General features: G+C 39.9%; 1 protein-coding gene across 10 annotated transcripts in view; it reads left to right on the top strand.

The window, feature by feature from the left end:
* The window catches only part of NCALD (neurocalcin delta), a 365,895-nt gene that overhangs the window by 198,558 nt on the left and 145,321 nt on the right, over positions 1-22,016 (top strand). For 8 of the 10 annotated variants that reach the window (XM_072949553.1, XM_072949554.1, XM_072949562.1 and 5 more), the window contains one exon: positions 12,592-12,675. The exons of the other annotated variants lie outside the window; for them this stretch is intronic. The gene's annotated coding sequence lies outside the window, so the exon portion shown is untranslated. The remainder of the gene's footprint in view (positions 1-12,591; positions 12,676-22,016) is intronic. 10 annotated transcript variants of the gene reach the window in all.

Below are 22,016 nucleotides of genomic sequence, written 5' to 3'. Positions count from 1 at the left end.
GGATTCATGAAGACTCAGTACAAGTATGTGAACATTCTCCCTGCATGCAAGAGCATGATTCAGTCAAATGAGAGACAGAAATAATTGTGTTTTGCAGTCCTTTCTCTGAAGCAACATTGTTTGTAGGGTCAGAGAAGAAGAAAGATGGGACTTAGGAAAGTTGCAACAACCTTGAAAATGATGGCTGTGGTGCATGAAAGAAAAAGCAAAAAAAAAAAAAAAACAAACCAAGAAAAACCCAAGCATGTAAAACTGAAAGAGGAGTCTGTAAAGTCAAGTGTGATGCCAGCAGGGACGAGTGGCAGATTGGAATGGATCACTGCAAATTCCTGCAGCCACCGGCCTTGTGATTTAACACTTCTCTGAGCTTTTGCTCCGTGATGTTTGGGGCTGAATTTATTTCCTTCTTATTGTTCTTGTAAAAAGCAATGATTTTTTTTAAAAGGCTGTATGATTTCTTTCCATTTTTGTTTATACCTTACCATCCTGCAGTTTACAAGATGGGTCTGTCACACTCTGCCTGGGGTGTTTTCTATTCTTGTGTAGTTAAAATTGCCAGAGGATTCTTTGAGCAGCTCTGTTTTGAAGAATGAGGAAGCCACGCTGCCCTGTGGAATCCCAGCATGGCATGGAGGCTCCCTGATGGAAGAGTCACGTAGCTGTTATGAACTTGTGACCAGCTGTGAAATTTTGCATATCCAAGTATTTTAAACACTTGAAAGTGCCTATTGTGCATCTCATTGTGGAGATACAATGCCAGATGCTGCTTGGAAGTCGCCTGGAATTACATGAAATGTGATTCCTTCTAAAACAGAGCACCTGCCATTTTCTCCCCAGCGCTGGGTTGGAAATGATGTCCTAATGCCTCCTGTCCATCTCCTCCCCTCCTGCATCCTGTCCTCACTTTGGTCTGATCCTTCTCCCCCATCTAAATGGTCTCCCCTGTGCCCTGTGATGATGTTCCTTCTGATCACAAAATCATGGTGGCACCTGAAACAAATAGGAACTGGAAGCTGGAAATTGTTCCTTTGCTTCTTGGAGCATGGGGTGCAGAAAGGTGGGGGGTTTGAGCAGAAGTTGCTTTGATTACAGTTGCTTTAATTACAATCACAGTGGCTCCCAACACCAAGAGGGATAACCCTTAGCAAAGTGGTGAGGGAGGCCAGGGCTGGCCTTGTCATTCGGAGCCTCTTCTTGCCTCTATCCTTCCAGGGGCTCCTGACACCCCGCTCCAGCCCCCACCCCCTTGTTTACCTCAGGTCTTCCTCAGCAGGGTAGATAGCGCTCAATACTTCAGGCTCCTCCCCTTATGCATCAGTTTCCTTCTAGCAAAATTCCTAGTCCCAGATATTATTTCTTTGGGGTATTTGCTACCATGTAAACATAGGTGGTACTGGGTCGAAGATAACTATGCGGGTGTGCGCCTCTAGGGTGGGAAGGACGTAGTGAAAAGCACAGCTCATTAAGCCCCAGGTGACCTGGGTTTATAATGCTAGTTGTTTTCCACTTATTAGCTGGTGATCTTGGGTTATGTTGCTTAACCTTTCTGAGTATGTCCTTACCCAAATAATGGAATTGATGAGTCTGTGCTAGCACGTCTTAAATACGAGACTTTCACCTCCCAGGATAATCATGAAGCTCAAATGAGAAGAAGCATTTGAAAGCTCTTTGTACACAAGAGGATGCATCTGTGCAAATGTAAGGTAGGAAGGCAAGGCAGTGCCTTAACCGTGTGCACAGTGTTAGCTTCTTGACAGATATGTGATGTAGCAGAAAGCTTCCACCTGGCTGTAATGTTTTCTATAATCTCATTTTGTTGAACTTTCATGTCCTCATTCATACAAAAGAATGTACTCAAAGCTCATTGGCTTGTCATGAGCATTAAATGAAATGATGGTTAGAAAGTCTCTTGCCCTAGTGTCGCTTGGGACTTAGTGCGTGTTTTATAAAATGTTAAATCCCTTCTCGTCTTAACATGTCTCTCAAAAGTGACTCTAGAAAGTCTGGTACAAGAGTTTCCATAGGCTTCAAATCTGTAGGCAGATCCAGTAACCAAAATGGGATCAAAGCAGCCCAGGGGAACGATCTGGTCCAAAGGGAACGTGAAGGAGGTGTGCATCATTCTCTGAAAGGAGGATAGACGCTGATAATGCAGGGGGCAGTGTGGAGCTGGTTCTAAGGAGTGGGGAGGGAGGGGAGTGGGGCACTCGCTTTGGCACAAAATTAAAGAAGGCACCATAAAACTCCATAATCAAGAGAAATTACGTTTAATGCAGAATTTTTTAAAAATCAAAATTAATGCAAAACAATCCATGATGAACAAAATATTAATATTTCAGATAAAGATCAGATCAATAACAGTGCTGTGCAGAGCCATGTGGGAGCCCAAAGCGAAAGAAAAAAAAACCGGTACTGGTGACCCTGTCTCTACTTAGAATGCTGAGAAGTGACATAAATGCTTCATGACTTTCGATTTGTGAAAGTATTACAGTAAAATATTTATTCTGATTACTGAGTTTTTTGGTGTCCCCTTAAAATCTGTGCCCAAAGAGAGTGCACGCCTTACCCCGTTGGCCTTGCCCTGCCCACGTCCTGGGGTGATGTCCACTGGGCAGGAGGGAAGACCCAGAGAGGGCTTCCAGGCCCTGGCCCATGTTTCCCCTCACCCACTCTGGGGTCTTGAGTTTGGTGTAATTATAATCTTGTGAAAACAGAAATGCCCATCTCAAATGATGGTCTGGTGTTCTTTCTAATCAAGTGACCGCAGTGAAAGACGGAGTTTGGAAAGAAAACATGAATTCATTTGCTCATCGGGAGCTTGATGTAGGTTGGGGCTTGGCAGACGATGACTATACGCCTGCTGCCTGCTTTTGTAGGTGAGGTTTAATTGGCACACAGGCCTGCTCACTTTCTTTGGTGTCATCTAGGCTCCTTTGTGACATAATGGTGGAATTGGGTAGTTGCAGCAGGGAGCATGTGGTCTGTGAAGCTGAAAATATTGACTGTCTGGCCTGTAGCAGACCCCTAATTGAGATGATCAAAACACTCAGATGTTTTTGGATCGGCATGTGGGTTGGCAGCATTTTTAGGATATATAGTTATTTGGAGATCTACATAACAGAGAATTCAGGGACATTTACAGAGAATATTGTAACTTTCCAAGTGCAAGAAGGGGGGAGGGGGAAGAAATCAGAGTTTAAAAGGTAAGTCAAGAATGAATGACCTGAAAAAAAAAAAAAGAATGAATGATCTAGAGTTTATCATACTAAGTGAAGTTAGTCAAAGACAAATACCATTTGATATCACTTATATGTAGAATCTAAAAAAAATGCTACAAATGAACTTATTTACAAAACAGAAATAGACTCACAGACATAGAAAACAAACTTAGGGTTACTAGAAGGGGAAGGTGGAAGGGATAAACTTGAAATTTTCACACTACTATATATAAAATAGATAAACAACAGGGATTTGCTGTATGTATAGCACAGGGAACTATATTCACTATCTTGTAATATGCTATAATGAAAAGACTCTGAAAAAGTAGATACCTATATGTATAACTGAATCATTTTGCTGTACACCTGAAACATTATAAGTCAACTATACTTCAATAAAAAATTTTTAAAAAAAGATAAATCAAGAGAGGCAGCTGATAGTGAGAGTGGGTGGAGTCTGTGTCTGTCTCTGCCCCTGGGATTCCTATCAGAGTCCAGCTGTGACTTGACATCACAGGATATGAGATGCTTATGAGAACTTGACATCGTCTATATTTAGCAGCAGGCAAACAATGGATTTGTTTTTGGAAAAAGTGCATCCACTTGCATTATCACATAAGTGATTTTAGATTTAATTACTGCATCCTGTTAAAGTGGATAATTTAGAACTGACTTCACAAATTCAGCAAGCCTTTAGTGAGCATATATTTATTTATTCAGAAACTCCAAGAGTCACCCTCAAAGTAGTCTACTAAGTCTAAGTGTGAGCAAAAAGAGGTAGGAAGGCCCCAACAATGTGTTCTTATGTGCCTTGTGTTTGGGGTGCATAGAGGAAGCCACAGGGAGATAAGAGGAGAAAGGTCAACTCATGGATGGCCATCAATGCTGGCTAGGGAGCTTGAACTTCAACCAGGAACCAGTAGGAAGCTTTCTTGATTAAGAAAGTGACATATTCATACTTGTGCTTTAATTAGGTTGTTAATTGAGTGATAGCTTGTGAGGGGTGGAGGGTGGTTGTGACGACAAGTGAGGGGACTAATCCGAAGGCGATTTCAATAGCCTGGATAGCCGGGTGTGGTTTGTAGTCATACAGAAATGACAAGGGCTTCAAGTTAGCAGTATCCATGGAAATGGGAAGAAAGATCTGAGAATGCCGGTGAGGGTAAAATCAACCAAAATTCAGCCACTCAAATAGGGAGGCTCCTGGATTTGGTGTTAAGGTGATTGGGAGGCTGGGAGGATAATACTAGAGATAGAGAAGCCAGGAAGAGAAGTAAGTTTGAGAGTCTAAAAGAGTAACTTCAGTTTTATATATAATGAGTTGAAGATGCTATAAAATATCCAAGGTAGAACAGAGAAATGCATCAGAAGGAGCGAGGGGGAGGGGGAGAGGGAGAGGGGGTGGGAATTGTTGCTAGAGATGAAGATTTAGGAATTATCTGAGAAAAGATAAACACTGAAGCCAAGGGCATAGAAAACATCAATAAAGGAAGAAGTCAGAGGAGATGAGCGTTAAAGAAACAATTATGGTAGAGTTGTCAGTAAAATACAGGATGCTTGATTAAAATTGAATTTCAGATCAACAGAGAATAATATTTTAGTATAAGAATGTCCCATGCAATATTTAGGACATATTTATGTTAAAAAAGTTTATTCATTATTGATCTGAAATTCATATTTAACTGGGCATTCTGTATTTTTATTTGCCAAATCTAGCAACTCTAGATTATAGTGATTGCCCATATTTATGGGATGGTTAGGAGAGGAAGAGGTAGTGGAAGGGCCTAGAAATGGACAGATAGGTCCCAGGAAAGCTAGGATATTGTACCATAATGGCATCATAGGGCAGACTGGGATTCAGAGCTAAGCAGAAGGGTCAAGGGCATTGCATTTGGCAACCTGGAAATTGTTAGGGACCTTGGAGAGAGCAGAGTAGGGTCTGGTTGTATGGGATAAGGAGTAAACGCAGGACGGGAGATGGAAATAATCAGTGTAGACCCTTATTTTAGGAAATGTGATAAAAAAAAGGAGAGAGATGGGATGGTAAAGGGTAACAAAATAGGCAAATTTGCAGGATTCGAGCGGCTGAAGCTTTTTCTAGCTTCAGAGCAGGAGATGAGGGAAGTTGTATCCTAAAGATGTAAGAGGAGTGATGGGGATAAGGGTTGGAGCAAACTGTGGATGACGCTGGAGGGGAGAATCTGGGCACAAGTAGAGGGATTAACCTTTGCGTGGAGGATGCTCCTTCTGCATCCAAGTCTTGAAAGAAGGAAGGGGAGATGGCTAAAGATGTGGAGATTCTGAGAGTAGGGAACAGGAAGGAGCACTTTTTATTTCTTTTTGCTGTCCAACCGTGCTATTGAAAGTGCGTGTTATGGAGGAGGGATTAGGGGAGCAGGAGGGGAAGACTCGGGCTTGAGGTGCTCCCTTTTTGCTGGTTGCCCAGGACAGGTATGATGAAGAGCTCGAAAGTGCATATGATTCATCCAAGTGGGAGCCATTTATTTCCTTCATGGTGTATCTTCCCTCAGCTCTAGTGATTCGTATCGATTCAGAGCATAATTGAATTGCTCACTAGGGAAAGGAAAACGACAGAAACAGAACTGAACAGGCCTATTCTCCTCCATTTTGTTAAATCAGGACATCCTGGCCATGAAACGATCAGGGTTACCTATCCACGTCGCAATCCTGGAAGTGGGCAACAGGGCTGCCAGTCCTGGAAATCTTTTTGGGGAATATGTGAAATTCTAGTCTGTGATGTCCTGTCTCCACCATGCAGATTGTGTCACGCGGCGTTAATGGCTTTGCCATGTCACACCCAGCATACCAGGGATTCACGACGTGCAGACAACACACACCGATCCCAACCAACATCTGATCTCCAAGAACGGAGGTCAGAAAATGGCCAGGATATTCTGCAAATAGGAGAGGATGGGGTTGCAGAGCAAAGCAGCCTGCAGTCTCTAAGTTGCTTTTCCCCTCTGCTGGCAAAAGCAGGGATGCTGTTTGCAGCACAGGGAGGGAGTCATTTGCAGAGCTGCAGAAGCGTGAGAAAGCTGAGAAAGAGAAAGAGCTTTTTCAGGGAGGGGATTGGGTGGTGCTGTCTGCCTGGGGAAGCTCTTAGTGCCTCCACCTCCAGAGAACATTAACATTTTCAGCCCTTTCTCCGCAGCCCTCTCTCCCTCCCTCCTCCTCACCCCCAACACAAAGGCACAAATGAAATTCCTAAAAGTAGACTACTTCTGCCTAGTTATTTTTAGTATTTGTTGTTAGTATTTATCAAGCTTTTCAGTGTTAATTTGTCCTCCCACCCATTTATCTTCCTGCCTCTAGTTGTGGGGCTTAGGATGAAAGGAGCACGTATCAGAAGCAGCTGGTGACCTCAGAGGAACATCTCGTAGAGAGAGGAGACTATGGACTTTAAAATCAGTCTCCCCCAACCCCACCTTGAAGAGAAGAAAGAAAGATCTGTATTCCATTAGCTTTGGAGAGCAACACAAGTGTTGATAAAAGCAAACCCATTAAAATGTGTAGGTGGTGTTTAGCTAGGTCAAGGAACCCGCACATGCGTGAAATGTCACAGTGCAGGCAAAAAGGGGCAAGAGACTAATAAACAAGCAGAATGCCAGAGGAAAATTGTACCAGAGGAGAAAAAACTATAAAAATTCATGCAAAGAGTCTGGGATCTGAGGGAGCTGAAGGGCTGAAGTAACATGAGGTGGGGTGGGGCTGAAAAGGCCAGAAGCGCCATAGTAAGTAATGGCTTAATGCTGAAATACTGCCTGTTCCCATCTCATCTACCTGTCCTGTCTCCTGGAGGCAGTCAGTCATGCCCGAAGTAACCATTGCTCTGGAGAAAAACTCTCAGAACACGTTCTACAGAGGACTGTTGAATGGAAGCAAGAGCATTCTAAATGTGAGCCACATCAGTCCACAGAGCCCTGCTCGTCAAGGTATACATTTCTCAGGAAGCAGGAAAGAGCTATTTCCTTTTGCAATTAAAAAAAAATGTTTTAGCTTGCTTTTTATGTTCTTTTTTAAAAAAAAAAAACTTCACAACATTGTAAATCAACTATACTTCAGTAAAAAATAAAATAAAATAAAATAAATAAAAATTTTATCATCTTTCAGTTTCCTAGAAACTGAAAAATAACAGAAACAAAGTGAAAAATTTAATGAATAGGCTCAACAGTAGAATGGAGGGGACAGAGAAAAGAATCAGTGAACTTACAGATAAAGATAACAGAAATTATTAATTAAAAAAACAGAAAATATAATGCAAAAAAAAATGTAGGGCCTCAGGGACCTATGGGGATATAAAAATTGTTTGGCAAATATACGTTCAGCATCCTGGAAGAAAAGAAGGAGGACAAGGCCAGAAAGTATTCAAAGAAACAATGGCTGAAAGCTTTCCAAATTTGGCAGAAGACATAGACCTACAGTGTCAAGAAGCTGAGTGAAATCCCAACAAGATTAACCTAAAGAAGTCAACACTAAGACGCATCACATTCAGACTTCTGAAAAATAAAGTCAAGGGAAAAAAATTTGAAAACAGCAAGAGAGAAATGAAACCTTATCTATAAGGAGAAAACAATTAGAATGACAGTGGATTGCTGGTGGGAATGCAGTTTAGTGCAGCCACTGTGGAAAACAGTATGGTGATTCCTCAAAAGACTAGGTAGACTTACCATATGACCTAGGAATCCCGCTCCTGGGCTTATATCCAGAAGGAACCCTACTTCAGGAGGACACCTACACCCCAATGTTCATAGCAGCATTATTTTCAATAGCCAAGACATGGAAACAGCCTAAATGTCCATCAACAGATGACTGGATAAAGAAGATGTGGTATACTTATACAATGGAATACTACTCAGCCATAAAAACCGACAACATAACGCCATTTGCAGCAACATAGATGCTCCTGGAGAATATCAGTCTAAGTGAAGTAAGCCAGAAAGAGAAAGAAAAATACCATATGAGATCGCTCATATGTGGAATCTTAAAAAAAAAAAAGCATAAATACAAAACAGAAATAGACTCACAGACATAGAATACAGACTTGTGGTTGTCAAGGGGGTGGGGGGTGGGAAGGGATAGACTGGGATTTCAAAATGTAGAATAGATAAACAAGATTATACTGTATAGCACAGGGAAATATATACAAGATCTTGTGGTAGCTCACAGAGAAAGGAATGTGACAATGAATATATGTATGTTCATGTATAATTGAAAAATTGTGCCCTACACTGGAATTTGACATAACATTGTAAAATGATTATAAATCAATAAAAAATGTTAAAAAAAAAAAGAATGAAAGTGGATTTATCATCAGAAAGAGTAGAGGCCAAACGGAAGTGGCAGAATATTTTTCAAATGCTGGAAGAAAAGACCCGTCAACTCAGAATTCTGTACCCAGTGAAAATATCCTTCAGGAATGAAGAGGAAATTGCTCTTATTTACAAATGACATGATGATCTACTAGAAAAATCCAGTGGAACCTACCAAAAGCAAACAAACAAAACCTTCCTAGAACCGATAAGTGAGTTCAGCTAGGTTATAATGATACAAGATAAGGAGTATAGCTTTTTGCTGTTTTGAATAAAGCTATTATAAACACTTTGTACATGTCTCCCAGTGCAAACATACACAGGAGTTACTCTAGAGAATATAGGTAGGAGTGAATTTGCTCAACTGAAGGGTATGTGAACATTCTGTTCCATAAGATAGGGTAAAATTGTACCCAAGTGCTTATATCAACTTATACACCCACCATCAGTTTAATTTGCATTTTCCTGATTACAAATCAGGTTGCTCATCTTTTCATATGTTCATTCACCATTCATATTTTTCTTCTCTGGGATAATGTGTCAGATCTATTGCTCATTTTTCTATTGTGTTGTCTTTTTCTTACTGATTTGTAACATTTCTTTGTATAATCTGAATACTGGTCTTTTGTTGTTTCACCGGTGGCAAACGTGTCTCAGATACTGGCATATCTTTCACTTTCTTTACTGTACCTTTTGATAAACAGAAGAACTTAATAGTAGAGTAGGCAAATGTATCGACCTTCCCTTTTGTGATTGGCAGTTTTGTGCCTTAAGAACTCTTTTCCCATTTGGAGGTCAGAAAGAGGTTCTCCTATATTTTCTTTTACAAGTTTTAACACTTCACTTTTCACAGCTAAGTCCTTAATCCCTCTGGAATTGACCTTTGGATATGGCTCTTTCTTAACTCTGGCTCAGTAAATTATTCCAGCCTTTGTGAGCGCTCTGTTATCTTTTAATTCCAACTTCCCTGCCATGCTGGTTCTAATGCTTTGTCTCTAAAAATTGTGTGGGTTTTTTCTTTCTCTCGGTGTGCCTTGTAATTTTTTTCTTGATAGCCAGGCATGATGTACCAGGTAAAAGGAACTGCTGTAAACAGATCTTCAGAGATGTGGTGGGAGTTTTCAGGGACAGGAAGCATTGTCTGCATCCCACGATTAGGTCTTAGTCTTTAGTTAGCCTGTGTCTCAGGACTGTGAACTTCACAAGTATTTGTCAGTTTTTTTCTCCCCACTTAAGTGGGACAGGATGGCTAGGTGGGCTGCGGTCGAGTATTCCCCTCCTGCCACAGTGGAAGGCAGAGGAGCCTGGAGTTGAATGTCTCCTTTCCTCAGGTCAGTTAGGCTCTGGTTAACTAGCATCACCTGAGGGCAGGCTTTGTTACAGAGTGCTCTGACTTATTTCAAAATGGCTTTTTTCTCTTCCCCTTCCTGAAGCCTGAGGGGATTTTTCTGTAATATTTACTGTGAGAATCTGGTAGGGCTCGTGGAAGTAAAGCTCACAGTGTTGTGAGGGCCCCCGTGACTGCATCCCCCTGGAGTATTAACTCTCAGAGTTGTCCCCGCAGAGACTCCAGCAATCTTCAGTTACAGTTCAGGTCTCCCTATCCTGGCCCTGCTTCCTGTGACGGTTCCACTGGCAAGGCTCTGCTCAGGGAAGCCGAGACATCCTGTATTCCCCTGTTGGTCTCTCCAATTTTGGGGGCAGTGGTTTCCGAATCCAAGAAGAGTTGTTGACGTGTACTTGTTCTTAGGACAGAGTGGTGACTTCCAGGCTCCTTCCATGCGGAGCCAGACACCAGAAGTCCTCTGTTGTCTTTTAAAACCTAAATGAATGAGAAAATCTAGGTAGTAAACTCATCCATGGCATGATTTGGGAAGATGGCCAATTCTCCACTAGGCATCTGTGAAGGAAATTTTGGTCACTTGACCTAAGTGTCTTTCGCTGTAGCCAAGGCATCTTTGCTTTAGCAATTTTTCAAGTGCTTGAGTATTATGTGTTAAAAAGCTAAAGAAACCAAAAGCAGAGGAATGGTGAGAGAATCCCCTCTCAGCATTTTAACAATGGCTCAGATCCTTTAAATGAGCTATTTGTTGAGAGAGAAAGCATACATTTTAATGCCTGTTTGTATAGTATTCTGAGTATGGGTTCCGGTTTTGTGAGGCAACACAGTTTACTGGAAGTATTGCTGGACGGGAACTCAGGAGACCTGGGGTTAAGCCTTGGTTTGTCATTACCTGCTTGTGAAACCTCTTTGTATCAGGAGTGTGTTCAGCTGCATGTAACAAGAACCTCCTAAAGTGGCTTAACCAGTTTTCTTTTCTCATCTAACAGCCCAGGAGGAGGCAAACTAGGCCCAGTGTAGGGGCTCCTCCTTCCTATTTAGTCTTCACAGTATGTGGCTTTTGTCTTCATGCTTTTCACTCAGTGACTACAAAATACGGCTCCACATCTGGCATTTTATTAGTTTCAGGCCTAGGAAGAAGAAGGGCAAAGAGCAAAAACCGAATCCCAGAGCCCTTTACAGGAGCTCTTCTACCAACTCCACCTGGGGCCTCCAGCTCACACCCCCGGGCCCAAACTGCTCTACTGCCCATCCTTAGCTGCAGTTTAAACTGGGCAAATTGCTGCCCAGAACAGAATCAAAGTGCAGTTAGGACAAAGGGCAGAGTGGGTGTCAGACAGGTTACCAGCAGTGTCTGCTCCACTCTCTGAGCTTCTGGTGGGAATGCCTACCCCCATGGCAGGGTTGTCTGGATAACAAAATGGAAGGTCACATGCAAGATCACTTCATACACGATAAAAGGTATTTCATAAACAAAGTGGAAATCTTATGAACTGTTTTCTCAGAGAGCAAATCGAATGTTAATAGCAAGTCTTACTAAATGCGAAGACTTGGGTAATCAATATCACTTGAACCTTAGCTCATTCTCTTTCAGACATCTTCAGATAAGCCAAGATCCAGGGTTTTCATCAGTACACAGCCTCAAATACCAATCTTCAGATCCATGTTATTATCAAACATTGTTGTGGTGGACATCTGTTAATTTCCTCCAGTATTCCTTTTCCCTTCCTCTTAGTAGGTGGAATGTCTTTCCATATGATTTTTCTTTGGAATGATCCCCTCACCTCTAAGGATAAGCCTTGATTAGTTTAAAGCCATTCAGCAAAGTCTAGTGACTGATTCAGTGATGGGTAATCAGAGTGACTTCAGAACTTGGGACGGCCAGCATGCTACACTATCCTCTTGTGGTCTTGAACTGCTGAAGATTTTTTTTGCACCAAAAGGAGAGGCAGCCAGAAGGTGAAGTCAATCTACAGAGAATATGAATGCTCAGAGAACTGCAAAGAATCAAATGATATACATAGTGAACCTCTGTTTCCCCCAAACCAACCCTACATCCAGCATTTTTCCCCCAGCTCAATGAACCAAAATATTTCCTTGTTTTGTTATTTGTATAAGTGAGTTTGAGTCGGGTTTCCTGTTATTTGTAGCCAAAAGATTCCTGAATGATAGTGTCTACGTATATTCCAGGAAAAAAATCGTATGTATTATTTTAATACATTATTTATTATTTAAATAATGTATATATTTTAAATAACATGTTAATATATTATATATTTATATATATTCTGAAGTTTATAGTCCTTTATAGAAAAATAAGCATTCTTAATAATAGTCAGAATATTATTATTATTAAGAATATTGATATTCTTAGTGAATATTCTTAAGAATGCTTATTTTTCCCTGTAAAAATTGCCTGCATAACTTCTGTCTAAAGATTTTAGAATGTGTAATGCTAGGACCTGAGTCTTGCTCTTTAGGGACTGGACTTATTACAACCCTGTGGTACAAGACTCAGCCCTGAGTACTTTGAGCTAAAGACCAATTAGGCTGAGATATGTCAGTGTTCTTGTAGGTGTGTTTCCTGTTTCCTGTTTGCAAAGGCAGCTACAGAAGAAATAAAAGTAACAGCCTTGCATAAACCACTTACTGAGCTGTCAAATGTTCAAGTAAATTATTCATTAATTATGAGTGCTCTCAGTCGCAGGGCCACACAGCTGCTGGTGAGATCTGCTGGGATAGCTGCGGAGGCTCTCGGGTCCCAGGCGCTGCGCCACCGCATAGCGTGAGTTACTTTTTTAACCTCTCATGTGCCTTGGTTTTAAATTGTGTAAATTATGATTCAGAATGCAGAGATGTTGCATCCTAGGTTGTTGTGTGTTTAGTGTTTCATATAGAAAATGCTGGTTTGTAGCTGCATGAAAGCTTTGCTATGAGTATACATTTCCATTTTCAACTCTAGATGAATTTGTGTTTGACCGAAAACTATGCACCCATTCTAATTTTTTAAAAAATTCTGTTCTCTTCTGATTAAATAGAAACCTAAAGAAATTTACTCAAAAAAAAAAAAAAACATAGAAGTGATAATGAAGTAAAAACCTGACTTGCTTCCTAGAAAAAAGGGCAGTAAGTATGTGCCCCTCCTTACTTCCCAAATCTACTCATTTGGTATGGAAAATTGAAGAGGATATTGTGCAGCAAGCAGATGGAATGTTTTGTAATTCAGAAAAGGTTCTTTTGAAATTCTACTATAGTGTAGTCAGGACGGCAGCACCTGCAATAGTGACTTTGCTCTTAAGGTAGGGACATGATTACTTTCCTAATTTGTTGACGTGGGTCTCAAAAGCCGTCTCATTGAATGTTTAGGAAATTGGCTTTTCAGGAAGGGAAATCTATGATTTATGAATGTCTTGGAAATTTTTCAAAATATGTTAATGGCCTCAGATGAGAGCCAGCCAAGATTTGTAGGCAAGGTAATACGGCTTTAGCCCTGGTAATACTTTTTGTGGCTGTTTGTAAACGAGGCATGAGTATTAGTCTAATATTTACTTGGTCAGATAGTTTTATCTAAGGACAACTGGCAAAAATATTAAAATAAATGTGGGCAAAAACAAAACCTTAGTTTGTATTTTGCTGATATTGGAGGGAAGAGAAATTATATAAAGTAAAACTTAAATGTACTTAGCTTTTCTTCATCCCACTACCTTCATCCCCATTAAGTCTCTGTGGCTTGATTATTAGATGAGAAACATGGCTCAACAGGATGTAACAAGAAAGTGAAAGTGAAGGGCCTTTATTCCAAACTGGGTAGGCTAGTCCTTTTGATAAGATCTGTATAGGACAGTAGAGAAAGTATTTGAAGTCAAGCTAACCAAAATATATTGTTGTTGTTGGTTTTTTCTTCATGACATTGAGAACTAAGCCTCAGTCCCAATGCATTTCTCCTGGAGGCCAAGAAAGAATTGTACATTTAAGTTGGTAGTGATCAGGCAAACTGAAGAGGATCTTTCTTCTTCTGATACTCTGACTGAAGTACTTAATGGATATCACAACCCTAAACATGATAGTAGCCATTGGCTTCGTTCCTTGGATCTTTCTGATATCAAACTAAAGAATAATAGAAAAATGTGCATTTTTGCCCAAAGACAGTAAAGCACGAGTATGATCCAACATAAGAACCCTTTCCCTTGACAGGAAGGTATAGGGAATCAATGTGTTTGCCATTGGTTTCCGGCCATTTCTGCCCCTCCTCAGGCATCCAGGTCTCTCTTCTGTGTCTGTGACCTCAGGGACAGGTGATTCCTCACTGCAGGTTCCCTTCTTGAGTGAGCCCCAGACACACTCTACTTCATCTCTGGTTCATGCGGAGCAAGGAGGGGCTACAGGAATTCATGCTGCAGATTTGAGGATCTGCCACACCCAAAGGAGGATAATTTGGATAAAAAATTGACTGAAAAGCTCTTGAGGCATGAAGAAGCCACTTCCTGCTCAACTACTGTTGGCTTGAGAGAGGATTGGGCAAGGGCAGGGGTGAGGATGACCCTGTCACAGAGACTAAGCTGTCTAACCGGGGCTTTCCAAAAGAATGGCCGAAGTTAGCAAACACCGTCCCAGTTTCCTGGGCTTTCTGGAATTTTGTTCAAGAATTCCAGACTCTCTTGTAAAAATTGCCTAGTGACAGAGTTCCTGACAACAATAGATAGGAAAGATACATGTAAGGAAACCATTTTAAAGTGAAGTATGTGAATAGACTCTAGGTTTACGATTATTTCTGACTTCCTGTTGTCTGGGTATCTCTCTTTAGCTCCTTAGGCTAGAATTATTTTGTCTGGATCCCCAAGAAATCCATATTCTTCCCCCAAGGCTTCCTATGTGACTAGCTTCTCAGTTACATGCTGTTATATGGAATTATATTTCTCTACAGTTTTCTGCACTAAAGATCTCTTTCCTCCTCCTCTTAAAAAAAAATTCTATTTTAATCTTCTTAGCCTTGGAGCTCTCTATATTTTCAATGTCTCAGAAATCCTCTTCTATTAAAAAACCTACTTTGTCAACAGTATAGCTTTTGTTCAGGAGCAGTAATGGGGAGAGATTATTTCAGAGGCTGAGAGCACAAGACACCAAATATCTAGGGGATAATTAGGGTACCCTTCCAGATTTGTTTTCAGATGTTTTTAAATAGAGACAAATACTGATCATCCAAATAATTGATTCACTGACAACTATTTTCCATTCAGTCATGTTCTTAATGCCAAAACAGCTAATAAGTTCAAAGAAAAAAAAAAACCCAAACTGCTTTTTATTGGTGTGTAGGAAAAGAATAGAAAGAGAGTAGTTGACTTCCCAGCAATTTTGCAACAAGTTCCTTTAGTGTCATGTAGACTTAGGAGAATGTAGTTTGTAGTAGATATGATAATTCCAATTAACCAAAAAGTATTGATAAAGCACCTACTAACTGGAGCCCTTGTGGAGAATGATGTAGTATAACATGGACTTATATATTTGATAACACATCATGTTACTAGAAGCCTAATTCATTTACTCATTCAATAAATATTTATTGAGTGTGTTAGATGGTGGGGATATTTGTGGGGAACAAGGCAGGCATGATTTCTGCCTACAGTTGAGTGATGTGAGGTTGGGGGGAAATATTAATCAAGTAATTACACAAATATATTTTACAAATGTGATCATTACTGTGATGGGGGTAGGTGGGGAAAGAAACATGGGAAACCAAGACTATAAAATACAGGTACTACGTCTAGTGTGAGTGGTGATCAGGGAAGACTTCCCTGAAGAAATCTGAAGAGGTTGGGAATGGGGAGGAGAGTATCCTGGGCAGAAACCCTGAGGTAGAAGAGAGCATGGAGCTTACTGGGAACTGAACCAAGGCCAGTGTTGCTGGAGAGCAAGTGGGGCACGATGTGGGGGAAAGCTAGAAAAGTGGCGGGGCAGATCATGAAAGACTTAGTAGACAATAAATGAATGAATGAATGAATACATGAACGAACATGGGTAGTTTATAACATGGAGTGAGTCCTATTGTCTCCTAAAAGGAGTTTGCAATTGTATAATTACTCTGCTGTTTTGGAGAAGGTATTTATTATTCATTCATTAACTCATTCAGCCAGTAAATACAAGACAAAATCCCTGTTCACATGGATCTTAAACTCTAGTGGACCAAGCAGATAATATGCTAGTAAACAAATAAGCAGATTTTATAGTAACTTTTTGTTTGTGAATAAATGATGTGAGTAGTCTTTAGATGGAATTTTAAAATTCATTTCAAATATTTATTGTATTGCATTTAAGTGTGGTTATTCCTCTGTTTATTTAAATAAAGTTACATCTTCTACCAGAGCTAGGACCATGCTCAGCACGTGTTCTTCACAGTACTCAGTTCACAAAGACTTTGGATAAATTCCAAGAGAAGAAATAAGAGAGGGAAGTTGTGAGATTTATGTTTGTTCTTGTTTCTGAGGAGAAAATTGATTCCACTGCCCACGCACCCACCCCCCAGGTCCTTACCATCTCTTCTTGGAATGGTGGGGGCAGGAGGAGGGGAGCAACAAAAAGACTCAAGTGAAAACAACAGAGGCTAACGCCGATGGAGAAGGATCCAAGAGGGAGAATATTCCAGAGTCTATTTCTTTTGATAAAAAGAGCTTAGTATATCTTATGATACACTTAAAATACTGTATAGGTTTTGCACATTTGCTATCTCTATAAAAGGTTCGCATCTTACAATCAATGTGTACATTTAAGGAGAGACATTTCTTTGCCACATTCCCCAAAGCTGTCATTTAATTGACGGTGCATCTTAAAAGCATCAGTGACTTACAATTCAGAAAATAATACTTATCTGGACCCTTGTTTGAATTTTCAATCATGCCTGTCTTTTCTGCTTGAAGATTTCCCGATGGCAGTGTCTGCATATCTACCTATAAAGTATTACCGTTGATGGAATTAAACCAGAGCACTTGTGAGGGTCACCTTCAGGTCCTGCTTGCAAAAATCAGAAAGTAGTTCATTGTATCAAAGGGAGGCATAATAATTATGTTTTAATCTTCAGGAACATCCTTGTTTCTAATTTCCAAGTTGTATGAATCAAAGTGATTATTTCCGTATAATCCAAGAGGAATAATAGAAATGTTGTTAGTGTGATCCTTTAGTACAAGAGTTCTTAGTGCAGCTCTGTTAATGTTTTGGACCAGAAAATTCTGTTGTGAAGGGCTGTCCTATGGAGTGTAGCATATTTGGTAGCGTCCTGATGCCAGTCGTATCTCCCCAGTCATGACAGCCCTCTCTAGACATTGTCGCATGTGCTCTGGGGCAGGCAAAACCGCTCTCAGTTGAGAATGACTTCTTTAGTATATCATAATCAGGGCTCAGTGCTGTGTTAGCTTTGTATTATAGTTGTATTGCAAACGTGTCCAATTCTAAATGCATAGCTTTTAGTTTAACAGGATGGTATCTTTATAATTCTATAGTTCTTACATCACAATTAAAAATGCTATTATGAAACCCGAAGTCTAAATAATTAGATTTTTATTCAGCCAAATATGTGACATTCTGACATGGTAATATGTTTTGGGGCCTGGGGGGCAGGGATGGTTTACACTTTGAGGGCCTTATTTTATTGGTTAAAACCTTGCAAGATTTTATCCTCATAGTTTAAAACTTGCTTAGCTGCTCAACTGTTTCTTTAAAGATACATTTATGGGAATCTTCATGCCACAAAGGACTCCAACTCAGTCAGCTGTAATAACTAATAGCCTTTTGGTGACATATAGAAACTTAAAGGAGGCACATTCAGCGAGTTCATTTCTGGTTGTAGAGAAAGCCGAGAACAGCAGAGAGAGAAAAATGCCACTCGGTATCCTTTGGTGATGGTACTTGACATTTAGCATAAGTTATTAGAAAGTATAGTGGTTTAATGTTCCCGTGGTTTACTCTAAGTTTCTGAAAAAGGGAAGAATGTGTGTTCTTTCTGTCACTGTTAAGCTAAGAAATGGCATTTCAAAGTCATTTTAATCGTACACGATTAAATCTTCTAAAGCGGTATTTTACTCTGCTGTGGTGCCTCGGGAGGCTTAAGATGGCATAAATTTGCTTAGACATATGACTAATATATGACACCATTAAGAGAACTATATTTAAAATTCCTTTTTACTGTTACTTACTTTGCTTAAAGGCCTCCTGCCTCAAAGTGTTGCATATAGTTCAAATGGACCAATGTTACTTTGTAAAATAGAGCTTTCTTTCATGTCAGTATTATGTTCGGGAATATTTAAGAACTTCCAGTCGTCTCAAGAATAATGTTCTAATTCTTTTTCATGGCACTCAAAGCCTTGGACTAACTGGGCTGCAACCCATCTTTTCAGATTTATCACCTTTACGTCCATTTGCCCCTGTACCCATATCACACTCCAGCTGCAATGAACTAGGTGGCCTGGGGCATCCTTGCACTTTTCTGCCTTCATAGCTCTTCTCTCTGCCCCATAGCTCTGTGATCTCTGCCCCTCAGATTCCAATCCATGCTTAAGAATCATTTTTTTCCCTGAAATTTCCCCAAATTTTCTCAGTTGGAATTAATCTCTCTCTTTTTCTCTCTCTCTCTCTCTCCTTCTCTCCTATAATGTTTGGAAAGTGCTACACTAGTACTTTTCAAACTATCTATGGGAAGGACTAGATTTTTTTTATTACTATTTCCAATTCATTAGGGCCAATATGTGTCCTGTCCATAATGAGTACTTAGATCTCACACTGTGAAATTCACAGATCCAAAGTGGTCTAGACCCCATTCAGTGAACCGAGGCCACTTGATCACACATTTGGATATTGCAGCTATGGCCAATGCTGTAAAAGTGTCTAGCAGTTACTTGCAATCTCTGTACCTGTCCTATTGTTGTCTGGTAAGAAATAGTTCATAAGGGGGCACTGGTCCACAGACCACGCTTTAACAAGCACCGCCCTAGACTCCATGAGGACAGGAGCTAGGTCTGCTTTTTTCATCATACTTCTAGCACTTGGCATTGCTTGTCACATAGTAAGCACATGTATTCAATGCAGAAGTATCCTACTACAGGTAACAGCACCTAACAGCACCAAGGTATCTTTGATCAAATCTTGATCACTTTTTAGCACCTATAAGATTATCGTGCCTAACCTGTATGAGAAATATCAGACTGAAAATAGGAATGAATGAGAATATCAGACTGATTTATTTTAAAAATACACTCTCTTTAGTATAAATAATGCTCTTTAGTATAAAATCTGCTGAAATAAAACATACACTCAGCCTGCTAGTGCTGGTATAGCCTTTATAAATGAAGATCCACCTGCACCCCAATGTTCATAGCAGCACTATTTACAATAGCTACAATAGCCAAGACATGGAAACAGCCTAAATATCCATCGACAGATGACTGGGTAAAGAAGATGTGGTATATTTATACAATGGAATACTATTCAGCCTTGAAAAACAACAACATAATGCCATTTGCAGCAACATGGATGTCCCTGGAAAATGTCATTCTAAGTGAAGTAAGCCAGAAAGAGAAGGAAAAATATCATATGAGACTGCTCATATGTGGAATCTAAAAAAAAAAAAAGAACATAAATACAAAACAGAAACAGACTCGTAGACATAGAATACAAACTTATTGTTGCCAAGGGAGCAGGGGGTGGAAAGGGACAGACTGGGAGTTCAAAATTTGTAGATACTGACAGGCATATGTAGAATAGGTAAACGAGATTATACTGTATAGCACAGGGAAATATATACGAGATCTTGTGGTAGCTCACAGCAAAAAAGAATGTGACAAGGAATATATGTATGTTCATGTATAACTGAAAAATTGTGCCCTACACTGGAAATTGACACAACATTGTAAACTGACCATAACTCAACAAAAAAAGTTAAAAAAATTAATTAAATAAATGAAGATCATTTGATCAATAATTTGATTTTCTTTCCCTAGATAGTTGCAAAAACTCACTGTAATTAACTTTATTTCAATAAAATAAAGGGAGCTTAGAAGAAATCTAAAATTTAGCTTGTTAAATAGCAATATTGAGAAATTGTCTGAGAGAAATGTACTCCTAATAGGAAACCCCACAGAAACAAAACTGTATTTTAAACCAAAATGGCTTTCTTTTATGCAGCTCAAGGGGATACGCTGAAACTCTTAAGCAGTCTAACATTGTATTTTTTGAAAATGAGACTCACATGGAGTTAGATGTTTAACTTTCTACTAACTAGCTAAATTTCTACTGGGAAAAACACCTGGGATATGAGTAACATTGTTCAAAATTTTAAATGTAAGAAATTTAGAATAAATTACTTGATAATGCTATTGGAACATAGATTTCTAACTTTCAGAAGTTCAAGAGTGTCTTTCTGAAGTGGTAAGAAGTAGTTGCAGTTGAATGTTCATATTTTTCATTGAATGTTTCATTATATTAAACAGCCAAGAAAAACAAGAACATTTACTATATGTTTTTCCCACCCTTGTTAGCCACTTACTTTTCCATGGAACATTTGTTCTTTCTGGGAAACATACGGCATATGACCAGAACCATAATTAGTAACAGTTTGATGTTATAGGAATTTGAATTTTGGCAATTTCTAGCTTCTTCCTCTGAAATATAAACGCAGTGAATACAGATCCTGTGGGTTCACTGGAGTCAGCTTTTCCTCCTTTACAAATTGTGTTTTAATTGGGAAGGTGTTTCAAGACTCTTGCAAATACTTTCGTAACTCTGCCCTAGACCCGGAAGGTGCCAGAAGGAGGCACTGTTCTAAGAACTTTACATACATCAATGTAATCATTGCAATGACGAGTGAGATAACAGAGGCATGAAGACATTAATTTGCCAAAGTCACTTGAATGGGAGGGAAACTGTGTAGTTGAGATTCACCTTAGGAAGTTCGGCTCCAGATTCTGTGCTCTAGCTCTCATCCCTTAGTGTCTTATGCTGCATTGCTCCCCTAAGTAGATATTCCATCGGTAGAATCCTGCAGAAGAGGTTATTTTCTTGCAGACTGTTTCTGCCTAATACTAGGTAGGAAATGCTGAGCAACTGGGGAATATTAGATAACAACAAGTAGTGGGTAACTGGTAATTCTGGGTAACTAGAGAATGCTGGGTAACCAAGGAATCCTAGGTAACCAAGGAATCCTGGGTAATCAGGGAATGCTGGGTACCTGGGCGAAAAGGGTGAGAAGCCATTAGTTGGCAGCTTACTCTGAACAACTTTCTAGCATCTGTAAACCAAAGGGTTGTTGTTATTAATACAAGATCTGGGACTGTCCTACAGAGTCAGTCACTCTCAAGCAGGATCCCTAAAAGCAGTGTCATCTTTCAATCAGAAGGAATAACATTTGTAGTAATCACTTTTGCTTTGTGTTGGAAGCCATGGTTGCTGAGGCTGATTATTCACAGAAGTCAGGCATCCGTGTTACTAATGGATTCATTAAGGACTGAAAATGTGACACTGCTTAGCAACATGCATCTTCTGAGCAGGAGGAGCAGCAGCAACAAGTATATCCTGGCAGGTATTTTCATTTTCCTTTTCAACTAACATTGTTTGTTTCCATTGTCATAGTATTTGCCAAGTGCCTTGGTGGAGGTTGGTTTAGATATATTCCCTTACATACAGAGATTGGCCCTGAAAGCTGGCATTAGTCCAGTGCAGAACCAAAAGAAAATTAGCTGCAAGTAAGAAAAAGTAGTAAAAGATACCTGCAACGCTAATGTTCTGTATAAGGCTCCTAATTTTCTCTGCTGGCAAGTGTGCAGTGGTGGTGATGTTACCCCTGTAAGATGTGGGAACTTGCTGTAATACTTTTCAGACTTCTTGTTTTGTTGGCTCTGGTCTTTCAGGTACTAACAGAGTCCATAATCACTGAAAGCAGACATAATCCCTACTTCCTCCCAATGAAAATTTAGTACTTTCCCTAATAACATTGCTAGCACTCCCCTGTCATTTGCACTTCACCATGTGTGTTGGAGAATGAGTTTGTGTCTGGGGAGAATTTGATCTGGATTGACTTTTACCCAAACCCTTCTTTCTTCTCCAAATTAAAACAGGAACTGTACATCTGAGAATCCTGGCATTCTT

Source organism: Vicugna pacos, chromosome 25 (genome assembly GCF_048564905.1).
Source record: "Vicugna pacos chromosome 25, VicPac4, whole genome shotgun sequence".
Lineage (NCBI taxonomy): Eukaryota > Metazoa > Chordata > Mammalia > Artiodactyla > Camelidae > Vicugna > Vicugna pacos.
Note: the sequence above shows the minus strand (reverse complement) of the source record. Positions and strands in the feature narration are given on the sequence as shown.